We start from the raw sequence: 16,759 nt of genomic DNA on the forward strand, positions 1-16,759 counted from the left end.
CCTCTGGCAGTCTCTATCGGGGTACCACAGGGTTCAATTCTCAGGCCGAGTCTTTTCTCTGTATATATCAACGATGTCGCTCTTGCTGTGGGTGATTCCCTGATCCACCTCTACGCAGACGACACCATTCTGTATACATCTAGCCCTTCTTTGGACACTGTTAACCTCTTGGGGCTAGGTGGGACGCTAGCGTGCCACCCGTGGTGCACTCCATCAACAGCAGGTGCATTTCAAGAGCGGCAAATTTGAATCCAAATAAATGTCAAAATTCAAATTTTTCAAAAATACAACTATGTTACACCATTTGAAAGATAAACATCTCCTTAATCTAACCACGTTTTACGATTTCAAAAAGGTTTTACGGCGAAAGCATAAATTTAGAGTATGTTAGGACAGTACATTTACAAGAGTTGTGTGTAATGTTTTGTCAAGTCAAAGACAGGGTCACCAAAACCATAAAACCAGCTAAAATGATGCACTAACCTTTTACAATCTCCATCAGATGACACTCCTAGGACATTATGTTAGACAATGCATGCATTTTTAGTTCTATCAAGTTCATATTTAACAAAAACAGCGTTTTACTATGGCATTGATGTTGAGGAAATCGTTTCCCTCCAATAACCGGCAGTCAAGTCAGCGTCAGAAATTAAATAATTAAAATTAGAAAACATTGGTAAAATATTATATTGTCATTTAAAGAATTATAGATTTACAACTCTTGAACGCAATCAACTTGCCAGATTTAAAAATAACCTTACTGGGAAATCACACTTTGCAATAATCTGAGCACTGCGCCCAGAAAAATACACGTTGCGATACAGACTAGACGTCATGTTGGGGAGATCTAAAATCGAAAATACTATGTAAATAATCCATTACCTTTGATTCTCTTCATCAGATGTCACTTCCAGGTATCACAGGTCCATAACGAATGTAGTTTTGTTCAAAAAAGCTCATCATTTATGTCCAAAAATCTCCGTCTCGTTAGCACATGATGTAAGCCAGCCGGACTTCTCGTCATGAACGAGGGGAAAAAATATATTTCCGTTCGTTCAAACATGTCAAACGTTGTATAGCATAAATCATTAGGGCCTTTTTAACCAGAACATGAATAATATTCAAGGTGGACGAATGCATACTCTTTTATAACGTATTGGAACGAGGGTACCCAACATGAACTAGCGCGCCAGGTGTCTAATGGGACATCACCGTTCCATGGCTCTTGTTCGGTCAGATCTCCCTCCAGAAGACTCAAAACACTTTGTAAAGGCTGGTGACATCTAGTGGAAGCAATAGGAAGTGCCAAAATATTCCTAAACCCCTGTGTTTTTCAATGGGATAGGTTTAAAGTCAATACAACACATCAGGTATCCACTTCCTGTCAGAAAATGTCTCAGGGTTTTGCCTGCCAAATGAGTTCTGTTATACTCACAGACACCATTCAAACAGTTTTGGAAACTTTAGAGTGTTTTCTATCCATATATAATAAGTATATGCATATTCTAGTTACTGGGTAGGATTAGTAACCAGATTAAATCGGGTACATTTTTTTATCCAGCCGTGCAAATGCTGCCCCCTAGACCCAACAGGTTAACAAACCTCCAATCGAGCTTCAATGCCATACAACACTCCTTCCGTGGCCTCCAACTGCTCTTAAACGCTAGTAAAACTAAATGCATGCTTTTCAACAGTTCGCTGCCCGCACCCGCTCGCCCGACTAGCGTCACTACTCTGGACGATTCTGACTTAGAATATGTGGACAACTACAAATACTTAGGTGTCTGGCTAGACTGTAAACTCTCCTTCCAGACTCATATTAAACATCGCCAATCCAAAATGAAATCTAGAATTGGCTTTCCATTCCGCAACAAAGGCTCCTTCACTCACGCCGCCAAACATACCCTAGTAAAACTGACTATCCTACCAATCCTCGACTTCGGCGATGTAATTTACAAAATAGCCTCCAACACTCTACTCAGCAAACTGGATGTAGTCTATCACAGTGCCATCCGTTTTGTCACCAAAGCCCCATATACCACCCACCACTGTAACCTGTATGCTCTAATCGGCTGGCCCTCGCTACATATTCGTTGCCAGACCCACTTGCTCCAGGTCATCTATAAGCCTTTGCTAGGTAAAGCTCCACCTTATTTCAACTCACTGGTCACGATAACAGCACCCACCCATAGCACGCACTCCAGCAGGTATATCTCACTGGTCATCCCCAAAGCCAACACCTCCTTTGGCCGCCTTTCCTTCCAGTTCTCTGCTGCCAATGACTGGAACGAATTGCAAAAATCTTATATTTCCCTCACTAACTTTAAACATCAGCTAACCGATCACTGCAGCTGTACATTGCCCATCTGTAAATAGCCCATCCAATCTACCTACATCATCCCCATATTGTTTTTAATTTACTTTTCTGCACACCAGTATTTCTACTTGCACATCATAATCTGAACATCTATCAATCCAGTGTTAATTTGCTAAATTGTAATTACTTGCTACTATGGCCTATTTATTGCCTTACCTCCTCACGCCATTTGCACACACTGTATATAGACTCTTTTTTTCTATTGTGTTATTGACTGTACGCTTGTTTATTCCATGTGTAACTGTGTTGTTGTTTGTGTCGCACTGCTTTGCTTTATCTTGGCCAGGTCGCAGTTGTAAATGACAACTTGTTCTCAACTAGCCTACCTGGTTAAATTAAGGTGAATTATTATTTATTTTTTTAAATGTACCGGGCCGTTCGCACTACCCTCTGTAGTGCCTTGCGGTTGGAGGCCAAGCAGTTGTCATACCAGGCAATGATGCAACCAGTCAGGCTGCTCTCGATGGTGCAGCTGTAGAACCTTTTGAGGACCCATGCCAACTCTTTTCAGTCTCCTGAAAGGGAATAGGTTTTGTCGTGCCCTCTTCACGACTGACTTGGTGTGCTTAGACCATGTTAGTTTGTTGGTGGTGTGGACGCCAAGGAACTTGAAGCTCTCAACCTGCTTCACTGCAGCCCCGTCGATGAGAATGTGGGTGTCCTCTTTTTCCTGTAGTCCACAATCATCTCCTTTGTCTTGATCACGTTGAGGTTGTTGTTCTGCCACCACACGGTCAGGTCTCTGACCTCCTCCCTATAGGCTGTCTCATCATTGTCGGTGATCAGGCCTACCATTGTTGTATCATCTGCAAACTTACTGATGGTGTTGGAGTCGTGCCTGGCCGTACAGTCATGAGTAAACTGGGAGTACAGGACTGGACTGAGTACGCACCCCTGAGGGGCCCCTGTGTTGAGGATCAGCATGGCGGATGTGGGGACGGCCCGTCAGGAAGTCCAGGATCCAGTTGCAGAGGGAGATGTTTAGTCCCAGGGTCCTTAGCTTAGTGATGAGCTTTGAGGGCACTATGGTGTTGAACACTGAGCTGTAGTCAATGAATAGCATTCTCACATGGGTATTCCTTTTGTCCAGGTGAGAAAGGGCAGTGTGGAGTGCAATAGAGATTGCATCATCTGTGGATCTGTTGGGGTGGTATGCAAATTGGAGTGGGTCTAGGGTTTCTGGGATAATGGTGTTGATGTGAGCCATGACCAGCCTTTCAAAGCACGTCATGGCTACAGACGTGAGTGCTACGGCTCGGTAGTCATTTAGGCAGGTTACCTTAGTGTTCTTGGGCACAGGCACTATGGCGGTCTGCTTAAAACATGTTGGTATTACAGACTCGGACAGGGAGAGGTGGAAAATGTCAGTGAAGACACTTTCCAGTTGGTCAGAGCATGCTCGCAGTACACATCCTGGTAATCCGTCTGGCCTAGCAGCCTTGTGAATGTTGACCTGTTTAATGGTCTTACTCACGTCGGCTGCGGAGAGCGCGATCACCCAGTCTTCCGGAACAGCTGGTGCTCTCATGCATTTTTCAGTGTTATTTGCCTCGAAGCGAGCATAGAAGTAGTTTAGCTCGTCTGGTAGGCTCGTGTCACTGGGCAGCTCTCGGCTGTGCTTCCCTTTGTAGTCTGTAATGGTTTGCAAGCCCTGCCACATCCGACGAGCGTCAGAGCCGGTGTAGTATGATTCGATCTTAGTCCTCTATTGATGCTTTGCCTTTTGATGGTTCATCGGAGGGCATAGCGTGATTTCTTATAAGCTTCTGGGTTAGAGTCCCACTCCTTGAAAACAGCAGCTCTAGCCTTTAGCTCAGTGCTGGTGTTGCCTGTAATCCATGGCTTCTGGTTGGGGTATGTACAGTACGTACCGGTCACTGTGGGGATGACGTCATTGATGCACTTATGTAGCTAATGACTGATGTGGTGTACCCCTCAATGCCATCGGAGGAATCCGGGACCTATTCCAGTCTGTGCTAGCAAAACAGTCCGGTAGCTTAGCATCTGCTTCATCTGATCACTTTTTTATTGATCTAGTCACTGGTGCTTCCTGCTTTAATTTTTGCACGTAAGCAGGAATCCGGAGGATAGAATTATGGTCAGATTTGCCAAATAGGGGGCGAGGGAGAGCTTTGTATGCGTCTTTGTGTGTGGAGTAAAGGTGGTCCAGAGTTTTTTTCCCTCTGGTTGCACATTTAACATGCTGATAGAAATTTGGTAAAACAAATTTAAGTTTCCCTGCATTAAAGTCCCCGGCTACTATGAGCGCCGCCTCTGTGTGAGGGTTTTCTTGTTTGCTTATGGCGGAATACAGCTCATTCAATGCCATCTTAGTGCCAGCCTCAGTCTGTGGTGCTATGTAAACAGCTACAAAAAATACAGATGAAAACTCTAGGTAGATAGTGTGGTTTACAGCTTATCATGAGATACTCTACCTCAGGTGAGCAATAGCTCGAGTCTTCCTTAGATATCATGCAGCAGCTGTTATTTCCTCTGTCCAGTGTCTGTTCTTTTGCCCTTCTTTTTAATCTTTTCTTTTTATTGGCCAGTCTGAGATATGGCTTTTTCTTTGCAACTATGCCGAGAAGGCCAGCATCCCGAAGTCGCCTCTTCACTGTTGATGTTGAGACTGGTGTTTTGCGGGTACTATTTAATGAAGCTGCCAGTTAAGGACTTGTGAGGCATCTGTTTCTCAAACTAGACAAACTAATGTACTTGTCATCTTGCTCAGTTGTGCACCGGGGCCTCCCACTCCTCTTTCTATTCTGGTTAGAGACAGTTTGCTCTGTTCTGTGAAGGGAATAGTACATAGCGTTGTACAAGATCTTCAGCCTCTTGGCAGTTTCTCGCATGAAATAGCCTTCCTTTCTCAGAACAAGAATAGACTGGCGAGTTTCAGAAGAAAGTTCTTTGTTTCTGCCTATTTTGAGCCTGTAATCAAACCCACAAATGCTGATGCTCCAGATACTCAACTAGTCTAAAGAAGAACAGTTTTATTGCTTCTTTAATCAGAACAACAGTTTTCAGCTGTGCTAACAATTGCAAAAGGGTTTTCTAATGATCAATTAGCCTTTTAAAATGATAAACTTGGATTAGCTAAAACAACATGCCACCGGAACACCATTTCCAGCTACAATAGTCATTTACAACATTAACGATGTCTACACTGTATTTCTGATCAATTTGATATTATTTTAATGGACAAAAAAAGTGCTTTTATTTCAAAAACAAGGACATTTCTAAGTGACCCCAAACTTTTGAACGGTAGTGTACATTACTCTTACAGAATTTCCACTCAGAGGACCGTTATTAGCATGCTTTAACCATTCAGATTAAATGCTAGATTATCAGATACTCAACAAGAAGGTCTGATTTCATTATTACTGAAACAGGAACCAAGTAGTCAATATAAAGATCCAGTCCATGAAATTTGTTTGAGGCCCCTTACACTTCAGTGCTGTGATGCAAGAATTCTAGCATAGTATATAGAGCTTAGAGTAAAAAATGTATTGTTGGATATTATTCATCCTAATCAGACAGGTTTTTTACATGGATGATACATTGGAGATAATATAAGACAAGTCCTGGAAACAATAGAACACTGAAAAATCTGGGAAACCAGGCCTGGTATTCATAGCTGACTTTGGTCAGGCGGCCAAACTGAGCAATCAGGGGGGAAGGGCCTTGGTCAGGGAGGTGACGAAGAACCCAATGGTGACTCTGACAGAGCTCCAGAGTTCCTCTGTGGAGATGGGAGAACCTTCCAGAAGGACAACCATCTCTGCAGCACGCCACCAATCAGGCCTTTATGGTAGAGTTGCCAGAAGGAAGCCACTCCTCAGTAAAAGGCACATGACAGCCCTCTTTGAGTTTGCCAAAACACACCTAAAGGACTGTCAGACCACTGTCAGACCATGATGAAACCAAGATTGAACTTTTTGGCCTGAATGCCAAGTGTCACGTCTGGAGGAAACCAGGCACAATCCCACAATCCCTGAAGCATGGTGATGGCAGCCTCATACTGTGGGGATGTTTTTCAGCGGCAGGGACTGGGAGACTAGTCAGAATCGAGGGAAAGCTGGATGGAGCAAAGTACAGAGAGATCCTTTATGAGAACATGCTCCAGAGCGCTCAGCACCTCAGGCTGGGGCGAAGGTTCACCTTCCAACAGAACAACAACCCTAAGCACATAGCCAAGACGATGCAGGAGTGGCTTCGGGACAAATCTCTGAATGTCCTTGAGTGGCCTAGCCAGAGCCCGGACTTGAACCCTATCGAACATCTCTGGAGAGACATAAAAATAGCTGTGCAGCGACATTCCCCATCCAACCTGACAGAGCTTGAGAGGATCGTCAGAGAAGAATGGGAGAAACTCCCCAAATACAGGTGTGCCAAGCTTTTAGTGTCATACCCAAGAGGACTTGAGGGTGTAATTGCTGCCAAAGGTGCTTCAACAAAGTGCTGAGTATAGGGTCTGAATACTTATGTAAATGTGATATTTCCAGGGGGTTTTCTTATAAATTTGCTTTGTCATCATGTAGTGTGTAGATTGATGAGGGAAATAAACAATTTCATCAATTTTAGTATACGGCTGTAATGTAAAATGTGGCAAAAGACAAGGGGTCTGAATACTTTCCGAATGCACTGTAAATGCCTAGAATATAAAGGTTTTGGAGAATCTCTTAAACAATTGGTTAAAGTTAAGTATAGTAGCCCTAGGTGTAAAATAGTAAATAAATGGCTACTTCTCAGAAAGTTTTAAACTGTCAAGAGAAGTAAAACAAGGTTGTCCACGTTCGGCATATCTATTTATTATGGCAATCGAAATGTTGGCTATCAAAATCAGATACAACAATAGTATCAAGGGCCTGGAAATCCATGGCTTAAAAACAAAGGTGTCATTGACCACTGATTCATGTTGTTTCTTTTAAATCCACAACTTGGATCCCTCCACAGCCTCAGAGGATCTAGATAATTTTTCTAACCTCTCTGAATTACAACCGAATTATGATAAGTGTACTATCACGTATTGGATCACAAAAAAAAAAAAAATCTAACTTACATTATCGTGTAGTTATTAACCAATAAACTGGTCTGACGGTGAAGTGGACATACTCGGTATTCATATCCTGAAAGAAAGAAATGATCTCATTACAATACATTTTAATAGAAAGTTAGCAAAAATAGATAAGACCGTGGAAAGGAAAATACCTGCCTATTGTGGAAAAATCACCCTGATTAACTCTTTAGTCATATCCCAGTTTACCTATTCGCTTATAGCTTTGCCTACACCTAGCGACTTGTTTTTTAAATTACATGAGCAAATACATATTCCATTTTGTTTGGAATGGCAAGCCAGACAAAATTAAATGTGCCTACATTTATAATGAATATGAATTCGGAGGCCAGAAATTAAATAAGGCATTACACTTCTCACTAAAGGCATCAGTCATTCAAAAGTTATCTTTAAATCCAAACTGGTTCTCTAGCGGATTAGTAGGAATGTCTCGCCCCATGTTCAATAATGGCCTTTTTCCCCTTTATTCAGATTACAACCTCTCCCTTTCGGTTATTTGAAAATTAAATAATCTCCAAAATATCACTATTTTTAAAACACGCCATATGTCACATTGTATAACGATAAGAGACAGACGCAGGAATACAAAAATAAAGGTAAAATCTTTGTTGTCACACATGCAGCTAACATAAAAATGTCTGCTCTTCTCAAAATTACAACCAACTAATTGCTGTATTACCGCAAACATGGCAGAGGGAAGGGGAAGAAAGTAAGGAACTTATCTGTCGGCCCTGCATTAAAGACAAAAATTGTCTAAAGAAACCAGTTTCATTTAAGGACCAAAAAATGTACAGCTGTGCCATGTAGATTGCAAAATAGTTGGGAGGATATTTTCGATGTATCGATTCCATGGCACATGGTTTATGTATGAACTGATAAACAAAACAACACTCGATTCAAAACTTTGAGTTTTTCAATTTAAATTATCATACAAAATTCATGCAACCAATAGAATGTTATATATATGTGGATACAACCATCCCAGCTTTGCAGATTTTGCTGCGAAGAGACAGAATCATTAGATAATTTGTTTTGGTACTGTCCATATGTAAGTTGTTTTTGGTCGCTAGTTTAGGAATGGCTGGAGAATTGCAACGTTTACATGGAGATAAACTGCAAATAGCACTGCTATACACAGTACCAGTCAAACATTTGGATACACCTACTCATTCCACGATTTTTCTTTATTTTTACTATATTCAAGAATGTAGAATAATAGTGAAGACATCAAAACTATGAAATAACTCATATGGAATCATGTAGTAACCAAAAAAGTGTTAAACAAATCAAAATATATTTTAGATTCTTCAAAGTGCGCACCCTTTGCCTTGATGACAGTTTTGCACACTCTTGGCATTTTCTCAACAAGCTTCATAAGGTAGTCACCTGGAATGCATTTCAATTAACAGGTTTGCCTTGTTAAAAGTTCATTTGTGGAATTTCTTTCCTTCTTAATGTGTTTGAGCCAATCAGTTGTGTTGCGGAAATGTAGGGGTGGTATACATTTTACAAAATTCTGCATTGTTGGTTAATATATATATTAAGGGCTTGTAAATACCTGTTGTATTCAGCGTATGTGACAAATAAAATGTGATTTGATACGAAACTAGTTCCCAGAGGAACACAATGGTGTCTGTCCTCATGGCAGGATAGACACATATCTAGCCAGTCTCTCTCTCTCAAGGAGAAAGGGACCACTCTGTATGTATCTGTAGAATCAATATAGATGTTGTTTACTGTAAGTGAAGTATGGAGAGAAAAAGAACATGATAAATTGTATCTGTGCTATTTTAGTGCCCCCCCTCACAGAGCATACACATGCAATCACAAACACACTTTATTGATATGATACTATCCTATCCTGTCCTCTAACTGAAACCCATGAAAGCGATCAGCGTTTTCGTCAAGCAGGATAGTTAGGCTACTTGTAATGGCATGAAGGAAGCCTTAAAGCCATCGCTTCAGCCTCATATCTGTTAATTTCACCTAAAAGTGTAAACATAATGACATCACAATATCCAGCACCTCTCCGTTTTGGACTGTTTTGTTCCGGGAACCTATTTGGCCGGATCTGGTACCTCTCATGGCATGAAAAATAATTGTAACTTTTTGCTATGTAAAAATTCTTATACAAGCGATAAAAAAAAGCGAAGTTAATTCAAGTTGACTCTTCGTTAATTATCCTGACCCCACAAAAAAATATAATGTGAAAAAGTAGATTTTCAGCCTAATATTATAAGAATTGATTTGGGTTGGGCCGGCCTGGGTTTATTTTTTATTTTATTTCACCTTTATTTAACCAGGTAAGCAAGTTGAGAACAAGTTCTCATTTACAACTGCGACCTGGCCAAGATAAAGCAAAGCAGTTCGACACATACAACAACACAGAGTTACACATGGAGTAAAACAAACATACAGTCAATAATACAGTAGAAAATAAATCTATATACAATGTGAGCAAATGAGGTGAGATAAGGGAGGCAAAGGCTAAAAAGGCCATGGTGGCAAAGTAAATACAATATACCAAGTAAAACACTGGAATGGTAGATTTGCAGTGTGTAACGCCCTGGCCATAGAGAGGGTTTTTTTGTTCTTTATTTTGGTTAGGCCAGGGTGTTACATTGGGTGGGCGTTCTATGTTTTTGTATTTCTTTGTTTTGGGCCGAGTAGGGTTCCTAATCAGAGGCAGCTGTCTATCGTTGTCTCTGATTAGGAATCATACTTAGGCAGCCTGTTTCCTTTGGGGTTTTGTGGGTAGTTGTTTCTGTTGTGTGGTTTGCACCGACAGAACTGTTGGCTTTCGTTTCCCTGTTTGTTTTCTTGAAGTGTATCATTAAAAATCATTATGACCACTTACCACGCTGCATCTTGGTCCCCTCTTCCAGACGATCGTTACACAGTGGAAGAAAGTGCAAAGTAGAAATAGAAAAAAATGGGGTGCAAAGGAGCAAAATAAATACAGTAGGGGAAGAGGTAGTTGTTTGGGCTAAATTATAGATGGGCTATGTACAGGTGAAGCGATCTGTGAGCTGCTCTGACAGCTCGTGCTTAAAGCTAGTGAGGGAGATGTGTTTCCAGTTTCAGAGATTTTTGTAGTTCGTTCCAGTCAATGGCAGCAGAGAACTGGAAGGAGAGACAGCCAAAGGAGGAATTGGCTTTGGGGGTGACCAGAGATATACCTGCTGGAGCGCGTGCTACAGGTGGGTGCTGCTATGGTGACCAGTGAGCGGAGATAAGGGGGGACTTTACCTAGCAGGGTCTTGTAGATGACCTGGAGCCAGTGGGTTTGGCGACGAGTATGAAGCGAGGGCCAGCCAACGAGAGCGTACAGGTCGCAGTGGTGGGTAGTATATGGGGCTTTGGTGACAAAACGGATAACACTGTGATAGACTGCATACAGTTTATTGAGTAGGGTATTGGAGGCTATTTTGTAAATGACATCGCCGAAGTCGAGGATCGGTAGTATGGTCAGTTTTACGAGGGTATGTTTGGTAGCATGAGTGAAGGATGCTTTGTTGCGAAATAGGAAGCCAATTCTATTTTTAACTTTGGATTGGAGATGTTTTCTGTGAGTCTGGAAGGAGAGTTTACAGTCTAACCAGACACCTAGGTATTTGTAGTTGTCCACATATTCTAAGTCAGAAGCGTCCAGAGTAGTGATGCTGGACGGGCGAGCAGGTGCAGGCAGCGATCGGTTGAAGAGCATGAATTTAGTTTCACTTGTATTTAAGAGCAGTTGGAGGCCACGGAAGGAGAGTTGTAATGGCATTGAAGCTCGTCTGGAGGGTTGTTAACAGTGTCCAAAGAAGGGCCAGAAGAATACAGAATGGTGTCGTCTGCGTAGAGGTGGATCAGAGACTCACCAGCAGCATTATGATTTGCTCAACATTGTAACCTGTTTGAGACCAACGCGTGGCCGTGGCTGTGTGAGAAGCGTGCCAGTATCTCTCACAGAACTAGAATGAGTTTCCCTTTCTATGATCCATCTCCTTATCTGCTCTGAAGGACATGAGCCTGCAACTCTCATCTCTCCAGCTTTGCACATAATTTATTTCCTTATAGAATCACGTAAAGGGTTCTGAAGGAACTGCAGCACCCCTGATAAATTTAAATACATTTGCAAAGTTATATAATTACTGCTGTCTGTTCAGGAATAAATGAAATAATTCATTACAGCCTACTTCACCATGAGAAGGCCTATAATTCAGCCACAGAGTCTCCATAGATTTTAAAAATAGCCTAGCTGTGGATTGTAGACCAACAGTGGCAACTCGTCATTCAGGGCAGGTGGGACAGAGTCTTTTTATCTTTTTGTGTGCCTGTTTTGCATGTTATTTTGCCATTAATACGTGTTACATATCAGTTTGCAAACAATGTAAAACCCAAAAAATTATTCAGTTATTAAAGCCGCATACAAACATGGTCGCTTTCTTGAGTAAGACAGCTCCAAAATGTAGGTGTTTCAGCCTAGCTCAGTGCTTTCTATAGTGGTGGGCCAGCCAGCGGAAAATACAGAGCGTAGTGGTTGATAATGTTCTCTAGTTGTGCAGTGATTGGCTCAGTGTTCTGTCACTAATGGGGACACTACATCACTGTAGCGGGTTTCTTATGCACCACAGGAGAACCAAGAAATGAAGAGCGACACCACGGCTGTCTTTTAGGCTTTTATGTTGATCTGCAATAGTATTATGAAAAGACAGGACAGGAACACATCAGTCTCCAATGCACCACCTGACAAGTTGTTCTTTCTCTCTCAGTGTTTTCTCAGACTCTCACAATCACACTCATACATAAAGCCATAATGTATAGTATAAAATAATAACCAGTCCTTAATACAAAGAATGTATAGTCTTAATTCTTAGACAATAGAACCATACCTGCAATAGTATTATGAAAAGACAGGACAGGAACACATCAGTCTCCAATGCACCACCTGACAAGTTGTTCTACACAGGAGCATGAAGAAAGGTAAAACACATATCCTGTCTCACATCCCCAATACATTGCTAGGTGCTTTCAGTGTTGATAGTAGCAAAATACAACAACTCATGTACAAAACCACTGCAACACAAACAAGTTACAACGTAAAATCGCCTTAGATGGCAAAAACTACATCCCCCATAATGCAACACCATCACTAGTCGGCTGCTCAGCTAGCCGTCTGCATCACAGAAAGAAAGTCATGCTAGCTAGCAACACTTTTAGCACTCTGTAACTATATTAATAACAACAATAAAACTCTGAAAGTTACGTGTTTCGATAGTCTCACATCCCCTTATAACAATATCTACAGCATTAACCTTGGGACGTTTATTTATTTCACGTTACGGACTTCTACAAAGGAGTAATCTGCAACCCTTACCTTTCTCTCTGTGTTTTCTCAGACTGAGGAGAGCGGGGTCTATGGGTAGTACCAGGGTGTTAGTAGGTGACGTAAGCACCCAGATAAAATAAAATACATTTAATGAAACAAAACCTGAAGATGTTAACATCATTCAGCTACTGTAGCTGCCTACCTAACATCAACAGGCATCACCAGTAGCGCAACAATTAAAATTAGAAACCAAAAGTAAAGTTCCTGGCGATCTGACTCCCCCCTTCTGTCTGAACTTGGAACATTCCTGTTCGCGGGCTTTTGGCCACTGACCCTCAACCTGATTGTTCTGTTCTGCGTTGTGTACTATTCTAATAATTTGAAGTTTGCTGGAATAACCATTTTAACTCTACTACATCACTACAAAATCTACAGGAGAGAGCTCAAAAATTCAAGCCCCTTGGGTGCTGCCATATAATTACTGTACATTAGAGGTGCCAATTCAAGAAGGCTCAAGGTCATTGGCCACATAAAATTAAGTCAAATCACATATCTACTGTAGCTTTGATTGGACTGATCATGTCAACATCATACTTTCAAAATGTTAGCTAGCAAGCTAAACAAGCAGTCATCTGGCTCAGTTGGTAGAGCATGGTGTTTGCAACGCCAGGGTTGTGGGCTCGATTCCCACGGGGGACCAGTACGAAAAAAAATACAAAAATAAAAAATAATCTATGCATGTAAGTCGCTCTGGATAAGAGCGTCTGCTAAATGACTAAAATGTCAATGTAATGAATCATGTTGACAATTACTGGCAAATAATTCTCAATCCTTGTCATATGAAGAGAAATTATAGGTAAAACATATCTGTGCTCATCGGCAATTGGACATAAACTAGGGTGACCCTATTTTAGTTTTCAAAAAAGAGGACATGTCCGGGAAAAAGAGGACGTATGGTCACCCTAACATAAACATTACACAACAAGTTGGAAATCGCAAATTCAACAATGAGTGGTTTGGAAGGAATCAGTGGCTAACTGCAAGCGTTGCAAAGCAATCACTAACCTGCTATTCAGTGAAGTGGATGTGTGGTCAAGTCTGGGTTTCAGGGTCTCTTTTCCAAGCTTATTAAAAGGATAAACATTCACATGTCATTGGACAGATAAGGTTGAATACATTGGCCACGCTGTCAATCCAGCATGACTTCTGCCGTGTTCAAAACTGGAAACTCCGAACTGGGAAATCTCAGACTTCAGAGAGTTAAAGACAACTGGGAACTCGGAAAAAACAGCTCAGACTGGTAAAATACTTTTTAGACGGTCATCAAACTCTGAATTCCAAGTCGGGACAATGAGCCTCTTTCTAGAGTTCTGACCTGAAGATCACTGACATCATGATTCGACCATGTTGTCTTGAAAGCACGAGTATCTCGTAATGCCCCTTGGCCTGTCTAATGCTCCTTCAGTCTTCCAGGCCTTCATAAACAAAGTGTTTCATGACATGCTGGGACGGGGCATAGTGATTTATATAGACAATGTTTTGGTCTATTCTGTTGACCGCGCCCAGCATGTCTCGTTAGTCAGGTCTGCTGGGAAGACTGTTGGAGCATGATCTATATGTTAAACAAGAGAAATGTTTGTTTTTCCAACGGTCCGTGTCCTTTTTGGGCTACCTCATATCCCCGGAGGGATTGGAGAGGGAGGAGCAACGTGTCAGCACAGTCAGGTCGTTTGAAACTCCCTGCTGATTACCTTATTAACTCGACTTTTCATTTGTCGCTCCTCAGGCCAGTGGTGCTTGGTCCCCTCGCTGAGGCTGGACCCAGTGATGCCCCGCCTCCTCCTCTGGACATCGAGGGAGGTCCGGCGTACTCGGTCCGTGAAGTCCTGGATTCGAGGCATCGTGTAACGGCTGTCGTACGGAGTAGACCAAGGCGCAGCAGGTTGAGTGCTCATTTTAACTTTTATTGAGACACGTAACAAAAACAAAACAAGAAAACGTACGAACGACAAACAGTCTTGCAGGCTACACACACAGCTATGCAAAAACAACTTCCCACAAAAGACAGGTGAAGAAAGGGCTACCTAAGTATGACTCCCAATCAGCAACAACGATGTACAGCTGTTCCTGATTGAGAGCCATACCAGGCCAACAAAGAAATACACAACATAGAAAAACCATAGAAATACAAAGCATAGAACAATACCCAAAAACCCCGGAACACATAAAACAAACACCCCTCTTACATAGGAACATATCCCAACAAACCCCGAACCACATAAAACAAACCCCCCCTGCCACGTCCTGACCAAACTACAATAACAAATAACCCCTTTACTGGTCAGGACGTGACACATCAGGCAGGCGTCTCTGGTACCTCATCGACTGGGAGGGGTACGGCTCAGAGGAGTGGTGCTGGGTTCCTGCGGTGCACATCCTGGACGCTTCGCTGACCTGGGTTTTTCACAGTCGGCTCCCTGATCGACCCGCACAGCGTCCCTGTGGTCATCCCCGAGGCCGGTGTCGTCCCGCTGCTAGTGCAGCGCGTCGGGGGTACTGTCACGCACATCTGGTTCCCATTCTCCCTGATTAGTATGTGTATATATGTGTCCTCTGTTCCCAATTGTCCTTGTTGATTATTGTCCCATATCCGTTGGTACCTATGCTCTGTTGTATCAGCTTCGTGCTACGTGTATTTGTGCACATGTTATTACGGGTCTTGTCCTGTGTATTATTTAGAGGTTTACACCTCGCTCTTTTGTTTGGTTAACATCCATGTGTTCTATATATGCATGTTTGTTTTGGGCTTCATCCCCGTCGTTTTCATGACTTTCTTTATTTTGGGTGGAGAAATAAAAAACCCTATTATGTATTCCTGCACCTGTCTCCTATCATTATACAGCATGACATCATATCCGCTCGTTGTCCCTTTATGCCATAGGTTCTCAATTGCTAATAGAAACCACATTTGTTTAAGCAAGTCAGCCATATCAGCTATGTTTTTTTAAAAGGCAGTAAATGAGGCTGAATGAACTGTTTCGCTGCCAGACAAGGCTCCGCTGATAGCCAGGTGTAGCAGTGGTAAGCATTCATTCCATGGTGCTGAAAAGAAAGCTCTGCTCTTGGGACAGCTTTATGTAGGCCTTAACAGTTTGTGAGCACCGTTTGTCACTGTTATAGTGCAATTCATGTATTGTTTAGTGTTGTGTAGTGGCTTTGCTGGCATGTATCAAACATTTGTTTTTGTTTTTTTGCCCAAACCAAGATTTACATGCTAAAATTGCCACTGTAGCCCAATAGTAAGGAATAGCCTACAGTGGGGAACGCGAAGCAAATCTGTCAGTGAAAAAACAGCATGCAGACAAAACAGCCCTTTAGCAATATTTCAATTTTTATTTTTATTTTTTTGTATTTAACCTTTATTTAACTAGGCAAGTCAGTTAAGAACAAATTCTTATTTACAATGACGGCTTACCTCGGCCAAACCATCCCCCAATCCAGACGACACTGAGCCAAATGTGCGCCGCCCTATGGGACTCCCAATCCCGGCCGTTTGTGATACAGCCTAGGATCGAACCAGGGTCTGTAGTAACGCCTCTAGCACTGAGACGCAGTGCCTTAGACCTCTGAGCCTCAATTGATGGAAAACACGGGTTGGAAAGCAAATGGCTCCTGCTGAAAAGAGAAGACTATGCTAGGCTACCAACATATTTGATCAACTTTCAAATATTGTTTTAGAAAGAAAAGAAAAAAAGATTTTTTGGCATGAGCCCATCAGCCATCACCAGTGAGTGAGCAGCGTGTCATTGGGTGAGTCAGGCTATTGATGGATTTAAGACTAGGTTGTTTTTATTGATCTCAGATTCTCATTTTCTCAGTATCAAAGTAGCCTGCTATTTTGATCATTTATTTGTGCGGTATTAAAAAAGATTCTACCAAAGTCATGTGTCATGTAAAATGATGTAGAATTGCATAAAATGTGTTTATAAAA

At 42.0% G+C, this 16,759-nt stretch overlaps 1 protein-coding gene across 1 annotated transcript in view; it reads right to left on the reverse strand.

The window, feature by feature from the left end:
• tmem177 (transmembrane protein 177) overlaps nucleotides 1–7,461 on the reverse strand; it is a 29,003-nt gene extending 21,542 nt beyond the window's left edge. Inside the window, exon 1 of the mRNA XM_014165443.2 lies at nucleotides 7,440–7,461. The gene's annotated coding sequence lies outside the window, so the exon portion shown is untranslated. The remainder of the gene's footprint in view (nucleotides 1–7,439) is intronic.
• Between the last annotated feature and the right edge of the window lie 9,298 nt (nucleotides 7,462–16,759).

The sequence above is a fragment of the Salmo salar genome, chromosome ssa21, assembly GCF_905237065.1.
Source record: "Salmo salar chromosome ssa21, Ssal_v3.1, whole genome shotgun sequence".
In the NCBI taxonomy this organism is placed as follows: Eukaryota; Metazoa; Chordata; class Actinopteri; order Salmoniformes; family Salmonidae; genus Salmo; species Salmo salar.